This window comes from Equus asinus, chromosome 20 (genome assembly GCF_041296235.1).
Source record: "Equus asinus isolate D_3611 breed Donkey chromosome 20, EquAss-T2T_v2, whole genome shotgun sequence".
NCBI classification, from domain to species: Eukaryota; Metazoa; Chordata; class Mammalia; order Perissodactyla; family Equidae; genus Equus; species Equus asinus.
In genome coordinates, this window is record NC_091809.1 from 66,739,638 (window position 1) to 66,758,262 (window position 18,625).

General features: G+C 41.5%; 1 long non-coding RNA gene across 1 annotated transcript; it reads left to right on the top strand.

The window, feature by feature from the left end:
• Positions 1–161: 161 nt before the first annotated feature.
• LOC139041115 (uncharacterized) lies at positions 162–18,443 on the top strand. Its single transcript, XR_011495722.1, has 3 exons — positions 162–296; positions 5,535–5,647; positions 18,422–18,443. It is a non-coding gene; the product is annotated as an uncharacterized lncRNA (long non-coding RNA).
• Positions 18,444–18,625: the final 182 nt, after the last annotated feature.

The window sequence follows — 18,625 nt, forward strand, 5'->3', positions numbered from 1 at the left end:
TGGTGACCTTTAGAATGGGGATCCACATGGATTAGACGGAGAAAGCATGGAGATCATCTGCCCACACCCCTGCACGGTACAGCAGAGGAAGTGCACACACTGAGAGGGGGAAGAGCCAGTTGAGAACCTCTGACTCTTGGTCTAGTACTTCCTCCCCTGAGCTGGCTGCCAAGTCTCCTGTTTTGTGATTATGAGTCTGTGCTGAGCGTTTTAACCTGGTGATCTGTTCTTGGTGATTCAGGAGGAGGCAAAGCTGCCAGTCAAGCCTAAAGAGTGGCTCCCACCCTCAGTGTATGGTAGGTAGTGCATTCTTGTGTTTACCAGGGTTTCTGCTCCACTGGGCCTGGGGTCCCCCATCCTACCAGGTAAGCCGGGTAGAAGCCTTCATTGCATACATAATTATCCTGATGCCATCCAGATCCCAGGAAATCAGTTTCAAATAATTTCGCAGAAGGTTGCACATAGGTGATTTACTCAGCCTAGGGTAAGTTTGAAGGAAAAATGAAAGGCGTAGGTGAAGGAGAAGGGAACAGACTTGCTGACACCTCTTTTGTGAGCTACGATGCTAAATGCTTCTGAGCTCGTGAGCTCCTTCACCCTCACAGCAATTCTCCAAGGTGGGCATTGTTCTTTCTCCACTGCATGGGAGGAAACCAACTCTCAGCTAAAGATCACACGGCAAAACTGGGAAAATGCTACCTTCATGGAGATTAGGTTATGAGAAGGCATGTAGAAAAGAATCTTAATTTGCTTTTGATCCAATGTTCTACAAATTTCCTTGACTATGAGATACATTTTTGGGCAAAAACCTGTTAACTGTCTAAAAACCAGTGCTTGAGTGATATGCTTTGGGAAATGCTTGACTAGGTGAGCGCCAAGGCCCCTTGCGGCTCCATGGTCAGTGAATCCATGGTTTTAGTACAGGCAGGATCTCATGCTGCCTTGTGAGCTCAGTTCTGGTTAGAAGCATCTTCCGAACAAGCTCTAAGTGACTCCCAGATTGCTGGTGCCCTGCTTGACTGACCATGGCAGGTTGCCAAAGCAAACAGCAGTCTTGTAGGCAGCTCAAGCCTCGGGGACCTCAGATAGCACAGGCAGAACTCAGCTACACCCTCACTGCTCCAAGCTGGTTACTGCATGCCTCCAGGGCCTCTGTGCTGCTGTGCAAGCTAAAGGCTATGGCGAAATGGGAGCTGTGCCAAGGTGTTTGGGCCAGGGGTAAACGTGGGAAGACTGGGGGTTTTGGAGCATCCACTGGGGAAACATACTTGTCTTAGAGTGTCACCTGAAGATGCTAGAAGGTGCTGCTAGTGCTGTGGGATCAGGTCTTCAGCATCTTGCTTTGGCATCTCCTCCCACCATGCACGCACCGTTCTCTCTCATTTCAAGGAGTAGTTAGGGAAGGAATAAATAAGATACATGTAATGATGGATGCACTTTGAAAAAGACCCCAGAGGTATTTCATGTGAGAAAGCCCTAGGATTCAGCTTCCTTTCTGAGAATAAGCTTTTTGTGGCCTCTCTTGCTGTGAATAAGCTACTTGCTGCTTCATGGGGATGAAGTGATGGATGTTAACATCCCCTCCTCTCCTCCTATTGCTAGTCTCGCAGGGACCCTGTCCTCAGACTGCTCGTGAATTTTGGGTGTTCAGCTTAAATGTGAGGAAAGCAAAGGAATCATGAACATAGGATTTGGGATACTGGTTACCCAGATGGGGGAGAAGGGGTATGGGGTGGTGTGTGTGTGGGGGGGGAACACGTAGTTATAAAAAATTGTCAAGGTTCTAGCTTTTGTTTTGGGCAGTGAGTTCGTGGGTTCTTATTACATGATTAAAAATAACTAATCAAGTAACTAACCAAATAGCTAAAAGCAGGTCATACCTGGACCAACATTAAGAGTGTGCCATAAACCCAGGATTATGATTAATCCAATTCTGTGCCTCTGCAGTTTATGAAAAACAAACACTAACAATAGAAATGGAGACCTGGATGTCCAAGCCTTCAATTTTCTTCCCTGCACCCTTTCAATCAAGTTACATCTATGTCAGTATTATTAAAACATGCAAATAGAGCTCACTGCCGAGACAAGTAGGATATGACAATTGTAGTTCCTTTTTAAAAACAACCTTGTTTTTCTGGAGTTAAAACTTACCTCTCTGTGTCTTTTGTTTAGTTTTCTATATCACTGTCGCTAAATCTTTCCCAATTTTTCAAAATAGTTAAAACCCCTGTGGACGTGACCACACACATCAAGTGTTCCGCCAGCGCCCCTCCCCCACACCTCCAGGGCCAACTCAGCGCCTCTACCCCCGACTTGCTGATCTCTGTGTCTGCAGAACACTTGCTCTCCCTGAACTCGCCTTCTCCTCTCCTCAGTGGTTAGATGTTCCAGTTTCCTTGATCCCTGTCTTCTTTTTTTGTTTTCTCCCTCATTTGGGAAGACTACATCTTCCAGCAGTTGCCCAAGAAATGGTGCATAAGGGCTAATTTCTTTTTAGACTTTGTATGTCTGGAAATGTCTTTAGTTTGACATATAATTAGTACTATATCTAAATACAGGATAATAAGTTAAAAATAATTTTCTCTTAGAACTTTTAAGGCATTTGTATTCGTTTTCTATTGCTGCCATAACAAATGACCACAGCCTTAGTGGCTTAAACCACACAAATTTATCTTACACTTCTGGAGGTAGGTCAGAAGTCTGACACAGGTCTCATGGGGCTAAAATCAAGGTGTCAGAAGAGCTGTGTTCCTTTCTGTAGGCTCTGGGTTGGACCTATGTCCTTGTTTTTCCCAGCTTCTAGAGGCCACCCACATTTCTTTGTTCATGGCGCCTTCCTCCAGCTTCAGAGCCAGCAACATGGCATCTTCCGACCTTCTATAGTCACAGTTCCCTCTGACTCTCTTCTTCTGCCTCTCTCCCTCCACTTTTTAGGAACTTTGTGGTTATGTTGGGTCCACCTGGGTAATCCAGCATAATTTCCCTATCTCAAAGTCAGCTGATTAGCAACCCTAATTCCATCTGCAACCTGAATTTTCCTTTGCTTGAACATATTCACAGGTTCTGGGGTTTAGGATGCACACATCTTTGGGAGGGCTTTATTCTGCCTACCAGTATTGCTCTACTTCTTTCCAGCACTTGTGCTGAGAAACTGGATGCTTTTCTGATTCCCAGTCCTATGCATGGGGTCTGAGTCCCATCAGTCTTAGGCAGAGGCCACACAGGTGAGTTGAATGGCTGTAAGAGGGATAACTACCTCTGCCCCTGTCGAGTATGTAATATTGGCACCAACCTCTGAGATTCCCCTAGGGATATGATCTTGCCTTTGGTTTATATTTTCCCTGGGAAGAGGAGTTTCAGGAGCTTCCGCTTGACACTACTGTAACTGTCCTCATGAGTAGATTCTGCCAGTTGTTAAGTATTTCAACTCCATACTTAGGAACTCAGCAGTTAGCCACAGAATAGACTCGTGGACCCACTGTGAGTGGGACACAAGCCAAAATTCCATTTATCAATTGACCTACATAATCCTCTCTCACCTGTGGACGACAGCATCTTTTTTTTTTTAATCTCTAATAATTGGTTGAACCAAAAGCCAATGTCCAGTTATCCCCAAATGTGTACATCGCTCATTCCATGAGCCCCTTTGGAGAAGCTACTTGGGAGAATTATTTACCCTAAGAGTGATATTGTCATTGTCTTTTCTTCCTTCAAGGGATCCATGATCTGTAAACTGACTCAAGTATGCAAAGTAGAAGAGGGGCTCTGACTCTCAAATGTGGTGGCTCAAGTCAGGTCTCCATTTGCCAGACCTAGCGCTGTTTTTTGTTTTGTTATACAAATCAATTAAGACCTTCATAGGATGTCTTTCTATTTATTCAAGGTCTGTAGTACAAGAGGGCAGTTGGAATGGTTGTCAAAGAACCAGTCTTACGTAGCTGCCATAGCAAAGCTCCATGAGAAGTCATGTCTCTGTCTTTGAAAGTCTAAAATTCACTTTATTATGCCTTCACTCTGGAATGATGGTTCAGCTGCATAGAGAGTAGCAAGTTGGCTGATATTTTCCCCTCAGCATTTTGAGAAGCTTATTCTATCGTTTCTGGCATCTGTTGCTAGGGATGATGAGCCTGCTCTGTGAATGTCTTTCCTTTGTAGGCAGCTTTGAAGATTTTATCTTTGACATTTTGAACCTTTACTACTAAATATCTCAGTGTATATTTGTTTTATTTATTCTATTTAGAACTCTGTCTGATCTTTCACTCTAAGGATTGATGTCTTTTTTCGGTTCTGAAAAATTACCTGACAATATCATATTAAACATTACTTATTCCCAATTTCTTTTTCTAACTCTGTAACTCTTACTTGTCATTCATTAGAGTTTCTTATTAGATTATCTTTGACTCTTAATTTCCCTTTTATATTTTTCATCTCCTTATCTCTCTGTGTTGCATCCTGTTTGATTTCTGGAGATCTTTTGTTTTTTTTTTTTTACAGAAGATCAGCCCTGAGCTAACATCTGCTGCCAATCCTCCTCTTTTTGCTGAGGAAGACTGGCCCTGAGCTAACATCCATGTCCATCTTCCTCTACTCCACATGTGGGATGCCTACCACAGCATGGCGTGCCAAGTGGTGCCATGTCTGCACCCGGGATCCAAACTGGCCAATCTTGGGCCACTGAAGCGGAACGTGCGCACTTAACCCCTGCACCACTGGGCCGGCCCTGGAGATCTTTTAATTCATTATTTCTCTCTTTAGCTGAGTCTAGTCAAATATTTATTGTATTTTTTATAATTTGAATAACTATTTTCTTTTATTCCTAGTGTGACTATATTATATGTTTCTTTTTGAGATGTGTCTGCTCTTTTCTCTTAATGTCTTCTCCTTGTATTGTGGACACTATTCTTCCTTTTCTCTCTTTGAACAGTTTAGTCATTCTTATATTGAAGTCCCTCAGACACTGAGCTAAGATCTGTAGTTCTTTGGCTGCAGATTTTCCAGTTTGTTTCATCTCCTAACTCTCTTATGAGGGTAGATTTCCTTGTGTGTTGCGTAATTTTTGTTTAAGAGCTCGTGTTTGGCAGGAGATGTTTTCTATAGAAGTGCTGTGGACGTGCCATGCGTGTGCGGTATCCTGATGAATGGGTTAGTATTTGCCTCTGTTGGGACCCCTGAATTTTGGATGAATTGTCTTGTGGTTTAATCAAACTTTATTTTTTGACTCTATCCTAGTTTTAAAATTTATTCATTGGTGTCATCGCCCCCTATCCCTGTATGAAAGTTTGGGCAGACTCTGTAAGTTTTTAAAATAAGCTTTTGTCTTTAACAATAGCTGTAGATTTACAAAAAAAAAATTGTGAGAACAGTACAGAGAGTCCCCTTATACTCCACACCTAATTTCCGCTATTATAAACAGTTTATATTAGTATGGCATATATGTCACAGTTAATGAACAAATTGGTATATTGTTATTAACTAAAGTCCATAGTTTATTCAAATTTCCTTAGTGTTTACCTAACGTCCTTTTTCTGTTCCAGGATCCCACACTACATTCAGTCATCATGTCTCCTTCGGCTCCTCCAGGCTGCAACAGCTTCCTGGTCTCTCGTTGTTTTTGACGACCTCTCTGGTTCTGAGGAATGCTGGTCAGGTATTTTGAGGAACTTCCCTTAGCTGGGATTTGTGTGATGTCTTTCTCGTGATTAAACTGGGGTTTGGGGGAGGAGGTAAAGTGCTATTTTCATCACGTTATATCAAAGGTACATATTATGAACATGAATTATCACTATTGATATTAAGCTTGATCACCAGGCTGAGGTACTATTTCTCATATTTTTTTCACTGGAAAGTGAAGTCCTTTTCCCCTCTTTTCATACTGTATTCTGTGGTAGGAAGTCACTACGCGCAGCCCACACTTAGCTAGTGGAATTATATTCCTCCTCCTTGAAGGTGAAGTAGCTACATAAATTATTTGAAGTTCTGCTGCACAGAAGATGTGTCTCCTCTCTACCTTTATTTATTTATTTATTTATTTATTGGTGGGGAAGATTAGCCCTGAGCTAACATCTGTGCCAATCTTCCTCTACTTTATATGGGGGTCACCGCCACAGCTTGACTTGACAGTGGTGTAGGTCTGCACCCAGGACCCAAACCTGCAAACCTGGGCTGCTGAAGCAGAGCATGCCAGACTTAACCACTATGCCACGGGGCCAGCCCCTACCATTTATTTATTTCTTCCGTCATTTATTTGTATCAGTAAGGTCTCATGGATATTTATTTTATACTTTGGGTCATAATCTATTACTATTTTATTTATTTTGCTTCTCTAATTGGTCCACCTTTGGCTTTGAGAACTTTTTTAGTTGGCTCCTGTGTTCCCTTGACATAACCCCACCAATGTGAGGGTTTTTTGTTGTTGTTTATTTTAAGTGCTTCTTTACTTTCTGGTACTATAAGATTCTCTAGGCTCATTTTGTGTATTTCCTTCCCCAGTCCTAGAACAAGCTATTTCTCTAAGGATCCTTGCTCCTTTTATTAGAGAATGATGTTAGAAATCAAGTCTGTGTGCTAGGTATGCCCATTGCTACTGGGGTATCTTCTAGGACTTTCTAGGATCTTCCAGGACCTCACAGCTGGAAGAGTGAGAAAATATATGCTTGCATACTAACCTTATGTGTGTACACATATCTATAAATATTTCTATATGTAACCATCTATACCTGTATTAAGATAAACGAGTTCATAGTGATATCTCTAGCTTTAATCCATTGCCAGATAGATCATTTTCGTTTCTTCCCCTAGAGTATCTTCTTTTGGATCATGAATTCCTACTTTAACAGTAAGAAACCTGGCTCCGACCATCTGCCATCCATTTACTTAATTGTTCAATTCCAGTATACATTTATAGCAGTGTCAAAATTGTTAACCCATACCCCTGTGGGAAAGAACTTTATCAACCAGAGTATAGTGCTTATGTGCAGTTTCTTTTGCATTCAGTCTTACAGACTCTGTTCATTTCCAAAGTTACTTTTGGAAAGTTATAATTTCCAAATTTAGCGCTGTTATCCCCTGTTTCCTTCAGTGAGGTTGTTTTATCCCCTTGTAATACAGTTGCCACATTCCGCATTCTATGCTGGGATCTCTTGACCTCCTAAAATGGTTGTTTTCAATTTGCATACATTAAGGTTCGTTCTTTATCCTGTAAAGTTCTATGGGTTTTAACAAATGCAAACTGTCATATATCCACCATTACAGTATCATACAAAATAGTTTCACCACCCTAAAAATATCCCTGTGCTTTACCTATTCAACACCCACCTCACACGTCTCCTACCCTGAACCCCTGGCCACCACTGACCTGTTTACCATCTCTACAGTTCTGCATTCTCCAGAATGTCGCATAATTGGAATCATACAGTATGCAGCCTTTTCAGACTGGCTTTCCTCACTTAACAGTGTGCATTTGAGACTCATCCATGACTTTGTGGGGCTTGATGGTTCATTCTTTTTTTTTTCTGAATAGTGTTCTTATGGATGTACCACAGTTTGTATATCCATTCACCTATTCAAGGACATCTTGGTTGTCTCTAGTTTTTGGCATTTATGAATAAAGTTGCTCTAAACATCTACATGCTGGTTTTTGTGTGGACATAATTTTCAAATTAGTTGGGTAAATGTCTAGAAGTGAAATTGCTGGATCATATTGTAAGTCTATGTTTGGTTTAGTTAGAAATTGCCAAACTGTCCTGCAAAGTGGCTCTAGCATTTTGCATTCCCGCCAAGAATGAATGGCTGTTCCTGTTGCTCCACATCCTCGCCAGTAACTGACTGTCAGTTGTTTTGATTTTAGCCATTCTAATAGGTGTGCAGTGTATCTCATTGTTTTTTTAATTTACATTTCTCTAATGACAAATGGGGTTGAACCTCTTTTCGTATGCTTATTTGCCATCTGTGTCTCTTCTTTGATTAGGTGTCTGTTTGCTTCTATTTTTGAATTACAAGAGTTCTGTGTGCATTTTGGTCAGAAGTCCTTTATCAGATATATGTTTTGCAAATATTTCCTTCTAATTTGTATCTTGTCTTTTTATTCTCTGAGTAGTGTCTTTTGCAGTGCAGAAGTTTTCGCTTTTAATAAAATCCAGCTTATCAATTCTTTCATAGATTATGCTTTTAGTGTTTTAAGCACTATGACTTTTTCTTTTTGCTTCCTCCTAGATAAATAGACCTGTAAGTCAAAACTTCAGTTTCAAGTTTTAATTTCTGAAATTAAAATGTTGGGTCCAAGAATCAACACTTCGATTCTTCCTCCAAAGCTAAGTCTTAGCCCTCTTTCCTTGCTAAAGCCTTTAGCGGCAGTCTCCTTCTCTTGGAATCAGAGATGTGATTGGCTTCCACTGTGACATCCCTCATATCCCTCACTCTTTAGCTCCTGTTTGAATCTCCAGTTAGGATGAGTCAAAGAGAGGGAGGATAGATAAGAGTTCTTACTTGATGGGGTGACTTCATCCTCTCTGGTATGGGCAGGTGGTTAAAGCCAACTTTGCCCTGCGGGTGTTTTTTAGGGCTCTGCAGAGGCTCCCTAAGGGCACTGTTAACCACAATCCTCAAAACAAAGGAGATGCATTTGATTTCCTAGAACACTCTGCCCTTAGCCTCTGGTTCACTAGTGATCTGTTCTACCATGGTTCATGTGCTGTCATCCATTCCCTCCTCCAGGTAGCTTCAGCTCTACTCTTTCTCCCAAGTGATTAACATTCTGTTCACAGAAAACACTCAGGCCTTCTTTTTCTAGACACATTAGAGCAATACAGCCTATTACAGCATGGCAGCCTTCTCTTGGCTGTACCACCAAAGCAGTGAGTCAGCCCTTATCCTACCTTCTATGATCCTCTGGACCAGAAACCTGTCCACAGTGTCCAAGAGTCCAGGTTCTCAAGGAAGCTCCTTTATTAGGCTTGAAATGAAGAAGATGGAACCACACACTTCTCATCTGAAGTGGGGACAAGGGTAGGGTGGAGGAGACTAATAGGCAACAGCTCTCTCCAAAGAAGTTTTCCATAAATTTCTCTTCCTCTCCAAGTCCAAGCCCTGTCTATATTCTTGATTTAGCTGAGGGATTCAAGAAAAGAAGATCTGGTTTGAGGTCTGTCTCACATTCACATTGGCATCCATCTTATAGACATATCATTGGTCCCTCACTGAAAATGAAACCAGAGGAGTCCAACTTTAACATCGTCTTCTGTAACATTCCTAAATCCTGGGAATCAGAGGCTTCTATCCTTGACAGAGTAAAAGTAGTCAACCCGACACAGTCACTTCAAAGGAAAAGCTATCTAGCTCTGCCCCTCAGAAATGCTGTATGCATTTTTAGATCTTACATACTCAAAGCAATTTTATCAGCCAGAGGCTTGATTTTCTTTTTGGGGTGAACTTGAATCTCTTTTCTCCCTTGTTATACAAAGTTTTGCTGAAGTACTTTTTCTCGTCTAAATTCCTGTTTTATTAAAATTTCTTACCTCTGTCAGACTCTAAGGACATCTGTTAGACGATCACTTCTTGGATTTCTCATTCCTTCTTGGAGATCCAAGATACAGAAAATGATTTTTTTTAAAAAAATATTGAGCTCTTATCCTGCAAACTTGTAGATCAGTAATTCATTCTAGTATTTTGTAGATTATTTAGGACTGTCTGTCATATGATCATGTCATCTGCAAATAAAGACAGTTATTATTCTTCCTAAAATATATTACTTTTATGTCTTTTCCTTGTCTTATTGTCTAACTAGGTTTTCTGGTACACTAGTGAATAGAAGTGGCAAGCATGGATTTCAGATGTTGTGTTTTTCAGTTCTAAATTTTTCAACTGGTTCGGGATTTTGGCCATTCTAATAGATATATAGTGATGACTCATTGTTGTTTAATTTGCATTTCCCCAATGACAAATGATGTGGAGCATCTTTTCATATGTTTGTTTACCATCTGTATATTTTCTTTGGTGAGATGTCTATTAAGGTCTTTGGCCCATTTTTTAGTTGGGTTATTTGTTTTCCTATTGTTGAATTTTAAGAATTCTTACATAGTCCTTTATCAGATGTGTCTTTTCCAAATATTTTCTCTCAGTCTATGGTTTCTCTTTGCATTCTCTTGACATTGTCTTTCACAGAGCAGAAGTCATTTTAAATAATTTTGGCTCATTTTTATAATTTTTGTCTTCAATAGCAATTGCCTGAGCTTTTTATGCCACCATTACGGAAGTCCCATCCTTCCCCTATTTGATTATTTTTTATAATTTCTATTTCTTTGCTGAAATTATAAATCTGTTCATTCATTATGAGTATATTTTCATTTAAAAATATTTGAGTAGTTGTAATAATGGCTGCTTTAAAGTTCTTTGCTAATTGCAAGATCTAGGTCATCTCAGAACTTATTTCTGTTGCCTAATTTTTCTCTAGAGCAGGGATCACATTTTTCTGTTTCTTTGTATGTGTCTAGAGATTTTTGACTATTGCATACAGGACATTATGATGCTATGTTAAGAGACTCTGGATTTTATGTTTCTCTGAATGGTTTTGTTTTACTTATTTTGGTCTAGAAAACAGTTAACCTTGATATCCCCTGTGGTGGACAGGAGCAGAAATATCTCCTCAACTCCCTCAGCTTCCACCTACTGCTTATCAGCTAGGCTCTCTGGGGCCTCCCCAATACATGTATAGTTTAGTGGTCTGCCAAGGATTTGGGCTCAGTTTGTATTAAGATTTTGTAGTTCATTCCTTCTGCAGTTCCTTACTCTTCACAATTTCTCCCCTAACTTTCCAGTCACAAGTCCTAAACTTTGTCCTGTGATACTCCATGGAGGAAGGCCAAAAATGTAAGCTAGTCTTCTGGTGCTATCCCATCTCCATTACTTCTTATTCCTGTCTGGAATGAGGACTTAATGGTTGCAGCTGCAGCATGCAACTTGTGACCATGAAGAAAAAGCCAAGAGAATTTCAGTGATGTTGGCCCTGACAATGGGTGTTTCTGAACAAATGCCAGCAGCTGCTTACCCTTGCACTGCTTGTTTTTGGCGGGTGGGGGTGAGGGAACAGAGAACAACTCTATTTCTTCAATCCACGACAGTCAGGTTTTCTATTAATTGAAGCTAAAGCATTCCTAAATGACTCACCTCTCTAAGTTTAAATAATGTATTGAAAATTGCTCTTTCTTGATCTATCAATTCTCTCCAGTATCTCTTGATTACCTGCCATAAAATATGAGTGATTAGCTCACTTACCATCCCCCCTTTCCTCATTTCTCCCAGATCTTCACGGATTCCTGCTTTTGTTGGTTAAATAATCATTTTAAATCCATCTAGTGATATTTTTTGTCTACTAGGGCTGCCATAACAAAATGCCACAGACTGGGTGGCTTAAACAACAGTTTATTTTCTGACAGTTCTGGAGGCTCTAAGTCCAAGATCAAGGTGCCCCCAGGATTGGTTTCTAGTGAGGCCTCTCTTCCTGGCTTGCAGATGGCCCCCACCCCATTGTATCCTCACATGGCCCTTTCTCTGTGTGCACAAAGTGGAGGTAGAGGGTGGGAGTGGAGAGTGAGAGAGCTCTCTGATGTCTCTTCCTCCTCTTATAAGGACACCAATCCTATTGGATTAGAGCCCCACCCTTATTTCTTCATTTGACCTTAATTATCTCCCTAAAGACCCTATCTCCAAATATAGTAGCATGGGGCTTGGAGCTTTGATATATGAATTGGGGGGGAAGTAATTCAGTCCTTAGCATGTATCATTACAAATAACGTGCTTAAACTTCTCTTTCTTGTTCTATTACATTTACACCACTTGTTTTGATTTCTAACCATGAAAAATGACCAAAGTAGCTTCGTACACTTATTTCTAAGAGGAATTAATTGTGATTGGCCAGATACTAAAAGTTCAGGTCATCTTAAAGAGGAATGTGTGTTAAGAAGGACTCAAGTCTTTAATGTGAACAGGACTGATCTATACAGAAAAAAACATAAAAAGGGGATTTTTTGGCACTTTCAGTGAGTGTCCAATCAGCCCTAATTTGTTTATTAAGTAGAAGATAAAACTTGAGTGAAAAGTGAAAACTTCATTAGCTTAGATTGTGAGCTTATATATAGGAAATACGTGACTTTTTACTAAAATGTAATTTGAAGGGCAATTAGACGCCATTACAAACATTTTCACAAAAGTCTTTCTGAGGGATTTGTCAAAGTCTTGGGGCTCCCCCTTGCAAATGTCAAGGATCTGTTGTCTTAGGTCAGTAAGACATGAACAGCTTGCTTTTTATTCTTTTGAAGGTAAAATTATGAAAGTTCAGTGTATATTGTTCGGTGAATATTTGTCATTGGAACCATATGGTGCTAGAATAGACATATCTGCAGATGTGTGGGATGGAAGGTCACCCTCAAATGTCAGCACAAGGGAAAAAAAAGTACAGCAGTTAGCAAAAAGTACAAAGAAGATGGAACCAACAGCTTGGGAAGCATGCTAGATTTTTTTTTTCATGAATTCTATTCAAGGAAAAATGATTTTTGAGCCTCAGCCCCTTGGCAGTGAATAATTTTTATTTTGCTACCCCCCCAAAAAAACCCACATTTTATTTTTACTAGCTGGAGCAAGATCTTGAAAGTAAGAAATGAATCATTACTGCCGATGAGCCCAAAGAAAGGTGGAGCTGTTTTTGATGAAGGATGGCGACATAAGTATTTTGAAATAACACTTTAATGTCATTTTATTCTAAGTCTTTCTGACTAAACTAAAAAAGAAGCAGTGAGTTGAAATTAGAGCAAGAAGCAATAAGGTTTTGACAGAACAGAGATGTTCTCAGAGTGGTCCCAGTGTGAAGGTTTAAGACATGGAATTGTTTCCTCAAGAAGGCTGAGAAATCTCTCACCTTGGAGGGGCTTGTCTGGGAAGTAGGGCTCAGTGAAGAGTCCTTTGCTGGGTGTTTGTCTCATGCTGTGACTCTGAAGCCAGGAGGGGCAGGAGGGTGTAGTGGTTAATGTTGTGGCTCTGCTAGGGTTACACAAACCAGGGCTTAAATCCATCTAAGCCATATGTGCTCTTGCTCAACTAAATTAACTTCTCTAAGACTCAATTTCGTTATCTGTAGCATAGAGTAGTTTTAAGGAATAAATAATGCATGTAAAGTGCCTACTGTTTTGTAACCATCAATAAATGGCAGCTCTTGTTGTTATCTATAAGATTCCCTACATAGCTCAGACAGGATGAAATGAATTAACATCGATGGAGCTAACACTGTGGCTGGTAGTGTGCTCCCAGGACCTTTCATTCGCTCTCTCATTTAATTTTACAACTACCTCATGAGGCTTTATTCTTTCCATTCTTCACCCCTATTTGTTCCCATGCTTGAACCTTTTGTTTTGGTTTGTGATTGGTTTGTTTAGGGGGCATCTGACTAATGGTGTTTGAAGGCCATTGCCTTGGAGCACACTGTGGGTGCCAAGGGACTTGGACTCCCTTCTGAGGCTGCCTTGGGCACAGATAGACTCTGCCCTCCTCAGCATTACCTTGGCTCTTAAAACTAAACTACCCCATACAAAGGAGCACTGTCTCTTTTTTGGTATACTTGCTACCACATTAGAAGAAAAAGCATCTTTCTCTCCTCCATTGTTATGACCCTGTCCCGAGAGCCTCATCCTGAGCAGTCACACCCACTTGGTTGGCCACAGGAGAAAGGAATGGAGCTCTTTTTGTCACCCTGATGGGCACATTTATGTGTGCTGTTGTGTGTTGCACACATTAGAATTTCATAGGGCCCCTTTTTTGTAAATACTCCTTGTAGGCATACTAGCCCGGCGTGCCCCTTTAAAACCATGTGTCTTTGAGGCTCCTTGTCTGGGCTATGCACCAGCATTCATGATGATAACAGTCCTGGGCTTGGATAACCTAGCAGTTTTCTCATGGGATAGGTAACACAAAGACCCTTGAAGCCTGAGGGACCACGGAGGTCCTTTGTTGGGGGTGGGGGGGGCGTGCGTGGGACTCTGGCCCTTGGAATGCAGGTCGTACAGGGATGGTCCCCCTTCGCAAGCATACAGCCTTGTTCCTCTGCCCACTTAAGCAAGCTTCTCTCAGGGTGTGGTAGCGGGTGCGTATTTCCTATCCAGCCAGCTGCCCCTGGACCTTCCCTGTAAGTAACTCCCCAGTAAACCCATACGTATTGTTCGCTGTCTCCAGGTCTTTTCTTTGGTCTCTTGGCACCCTATCTTGCACTGTTCACCCAGCTGGGTGTGTGGCAGTACACTCCTCTAGCTCAAGGGTTCTTTTTACAGGAGCCAATACATCAGTGAGCATGTAAATAATCAGTTCTCAATGCCTGAGCTCATATTTTCAGCCAGGGCTTGGACTAGGCTGAGGCAAGTGAGGTGATGAGGTCACAAAGTTTAAGGAGGCACTTACACAACCCTGAGAGTGAGTGCCTTCTCAAATTTTGCACCCTCAACACCTCGTTTGCCTCACCCTAGGTAACCCAATGGTCTCCAAACTGGCCTCTGTGTACCAGTCTTGCCTCCTCCAATTAATTCTTCATGCCATGGGTTAATGTAATCCAAAGCCAAGCCTGTCATTTCCTGATTAAAACTCTTTAATGGCCTCCATTGCCAACAATAGCCTACCTACCCACATAGCCTCATCTTTCCCTCTCTTCCTGCCTTGGCTCCTGGTAAGCTGAATGACTGACTTGAATTTCTTTAAATAGTCTTCCTTTTCGCTGGCAGATCCTCCTACCTGGTGGGTCCTCCTACCCCTTATTTACCAGACATTTCTTCTTTAACTCCTATCTATCTTTCAAGTATCAGCTCAGGATCACATCCCCCCCATCCTGACTCCCAAGTCTGGGTCAGGAGCCCCTCTTCTGTGACAGCACAGAATCCTGATCTTCCTTCAGCTCTTTGTCTCATAATTGGTTCTTTGCTTGCCTGGCTCTCTCGTTAACTTGGTTGCTGCCTGTGGGAGGAAATTATGTCTTACCTTTCAGTTAGATTTCTCTTGAGTACTTAACACAGAGTAATTGGGAATAAATATTGGTTAAACGTCTATGTAACACAGATAATATTTTACAAATACTTCTGTGTTTCTCCTCTTAGAGATCTTTTCCCTCAATCACAACAGCTCTTAAGACATTAAGATGAGGCCATGAAACTTACTGCCTCAGAGAAATGGGTTGTAAACACCACCTGGAGGAAGTCCACAGAGCAAGGAAGAAGGAAAATATGACATAACAGGGAGCTCGTTCCACACAGGGAAAGGATGGAGAAAGCCCCTAGGGTGCTGGGAAAATGGGAGGGAGGGAGAGAGAGAAGAGCAAATATTCTTCCAACTCATGCTTCTCTTCCAAAATCTTGAAGGGGCTGAAGGTAGAAACATCCACATAGAGTTTGGAAGGGATTGAGGAATACCTAGGCTGGTGCCCTGCCTTCTAAGATATGGATTGAGGAAACTCTGAGCTTCGCAGAGAGCCTCATGCCAAATCAAACATGGCAAGGGAGAGGAGCAGCAAAGATGGAGTAAGGGGTCTCTGCATGATTAGGAAATTATTATTTAATTATTTCTTACTGTGCCCTAGATGTTTCAGTGGTAGCATTTACTTCTCATGTTACCTGACTTCGTTATAAACAGTGTCATTCCACTTCTGGGTGGGGGAAAGATAGGAAAAATTGAGCATGGAACAGTTGCTGAGAGATGCTCAGAATCTGTGAACTCAATCAGCTGTTAAGCTAGCCATGTCCTACTAGTCATTTCTCCTTAGGGTACAGAGCTCAGAGACACAAACAAATTAAACTCCTGTATAGTAGGCAGCCTCTATTGTTCAGCAGAAAGCAAAGAGCAGCTATGGTGGAGCAGCGCTTGTGTAGAGCAATTACCCTAGTGTGTGCAAGAAACAGTGAAGCAGAAGGAAGGCATGAAGTGGAAACCAAGGACAGACAGATGGGAATGCCGAATAGAGTGGGTCACACCCTCACCTATTTATCTGTTAGTTCATTAATTATGGACTGAGCATCTGTATTTGTCAAGCACTGTGGTAGGAAACACATGTAAAACTGATAAGGTAGAATGTTTTTCTTCTAGGATCTAATAATATAGTTAGAGGAGATTTAAAAATTTATAAAGATATCACTATACAGTATATTTTGAGCTAGCATAGAGGAGACGATTTATTCTATCTGGAGAGGGAAAGGCATCCAAGTTGGGGCAAATCTGAGTTGGTGTTCCATTTCCACCCCAACTTGTCCAACATCACCTGGGTGTACTGCAATCCATTTCTGACACTAACTATCCAGAGTTAGTGCAAAGTCCTCAGGTTCAGGGCAAACTTCTCCACAAGACTTCCCTCACTTCAGATGTCAGCCACAAGTTCCAGAAGCCCCCATATCACCTGTACTTCCGACTCCAGCTACAAATACAAGGGTTCCCACAACTCCCTCAGGTGGGATAACTTACTAGAAAGACTCACAGAACTCAGGAAGGCACTATACTTACAATGACAGTTTTTGTTATATAGGATACACATAGGGTGAGGCATGGGAGGCATGCAGGGCTTCTGTGCTCTCTTCCTGTGGAGACAAGGCATATCACCCTTCTGGCACATCAATGTGCTCACCAACCATGAAGCTCCACTGAACTTCAGTGTCCAGAGTTTTTACTGAGGTTCCATACACAGGTACGATTGATTAAATCACTGGCCATGTGATTGAACTCTATCTCCAGTCCCATTCCCCTCCCAGGAGGTAGGGCTGGCCCAAATTTCCAATCCTCTTATCATGTAGTTGGACTTTCCCATAACCAGCCCCATGGTGAAACTATTTAGGGGCCCACCTTGAGTCACCTTGTTAGCATAACAAAGGCAGTCTTCTTTTTTAAGTTAATTTTTCTTTTTTTTTTAAAGATTGACACCTGAGCTAACAACTGTTACCAATCTTTTTTCTTCCTCCTCTCCCCGCAGCCCCCCAGTACATAGTTGTGTATTCTACTTGTGAGTGCCTCTGGTTGTGCTGTGTGGGACGCTGCCTCAACGTGGCCTGATGAGCAGTGCCATGTCCACACACAGGATCCAAACCAGTGAAACCCTGGGCTACCAAAGCGGAGCGCGCAAACTTAACCACTTAGCTAGGGGGCTGGCCCCAAACACAGTCTTATCACTGGAAATTCTAAGGGCTTTAGAGCTCCATACCAGGAATCTCAGACAAAAACAGGACAAATTCTTTATTATAGCGCAGTTGGATTTAGAAGGTTGCCTAGTAGTTCGGGACGTCCAGAGGTACACAAATAATTGCTAAATATGGTCATGCCTTCCAGGAGTGCAAAGCTTTGAGGGGGGAGAAGAGCTCAGTGTGCATGGACATGTTGCATCCTCTTTGAAGTCTGGCTCTGCCCCCTATGGGCTCTGTAACCTTGAATGAATTCCCAGATTTGGTAATGTCATTCACAAAATGGAGACAATATGCACTTCTTAACAGGTACTGGTGTTGTGGAAGCTGAGAGTTCATCTTTATAGAAGCCTATTTCCCAACACAATAGGTTTTCACTGCCCTAAAAAACAGAAGGATTTAGAATATGTTTACTTTACTTTTGTTCTGTATTCTAACAAGTGATTTTGCAGACAAAATGAGTCACATTTTCCCCAAGGCCAAACAGCTCTTAACATTGTTTATGTAATTACCTTCCTTTGTTACATTCTGTATTTCCCCTTATCTGCAGTGTTTTATGGCCCTCCTGATAGGAAGTTGTTTCCCTTGTTGGATAGGTTGAGTTTAAAATACAGTCATGCATCGCTTAATAATAGGGATATATTCTGAGAAATGTGTCATTAGGCGATTTTGTCATTTTGCAAACATTGCAGAGTGTACTTACACAAACCTAGATGGTATGGCCTACTACACACCTAGGCTGTATGGTACTAATCTTATGGGACCACCATCATATATACGATCCGTTGTTGACTGAAACAACACTATGCAGTGCAGGTTGTGCTATGGTAGGTGCCAGTAAGTTGAGAATGGTTGGAGAAGCAAAGAAGTTACTTGAATGTCAAGGAGTTCTAGAATGCCATGGAAAGAAGTCTCCCTGCTGGCCCCTTGGGTTTGCTATGGGATGGGTGGGAGCTGTATTTGTGGTGGGATCAGGGAGGGGTGGCCTTGGTAGAATATTGTGGAAGATTCTATCAAATTGAGAGGGGCCTGATAAGTACAATTTCTGTGAAAGTGACTTTTTCTAAGATGGACTATAAATTAGTTATTTTAAAATATATATACTATAAATAAATTATATATATATTTAAATTATTTATAAATAATAGTAATGCTATAAACTGTCACTGGTGTATGCCCTAAGCAGCTCAAAGGAAGTTCAGAAGTGCTTACCACTTCCTCATGGTTGTTTTTCAAAGCTATTCTGGGAAGAGAGACCATCATCAACTGACCTGAACCAGACCAAGCTCCACTGCAAAAGCAGCACCTGCACAGACGGCCCAGAAGACGACCTGAAGTCATCCTTTGCTTCATTTTAATAGTAAAGTCTCTGCCCCAGGAGGAGCCTAAGCATTATTGACATAACATGCAATGTATGTGACAGCATGTTTTCAAGCTGTGCC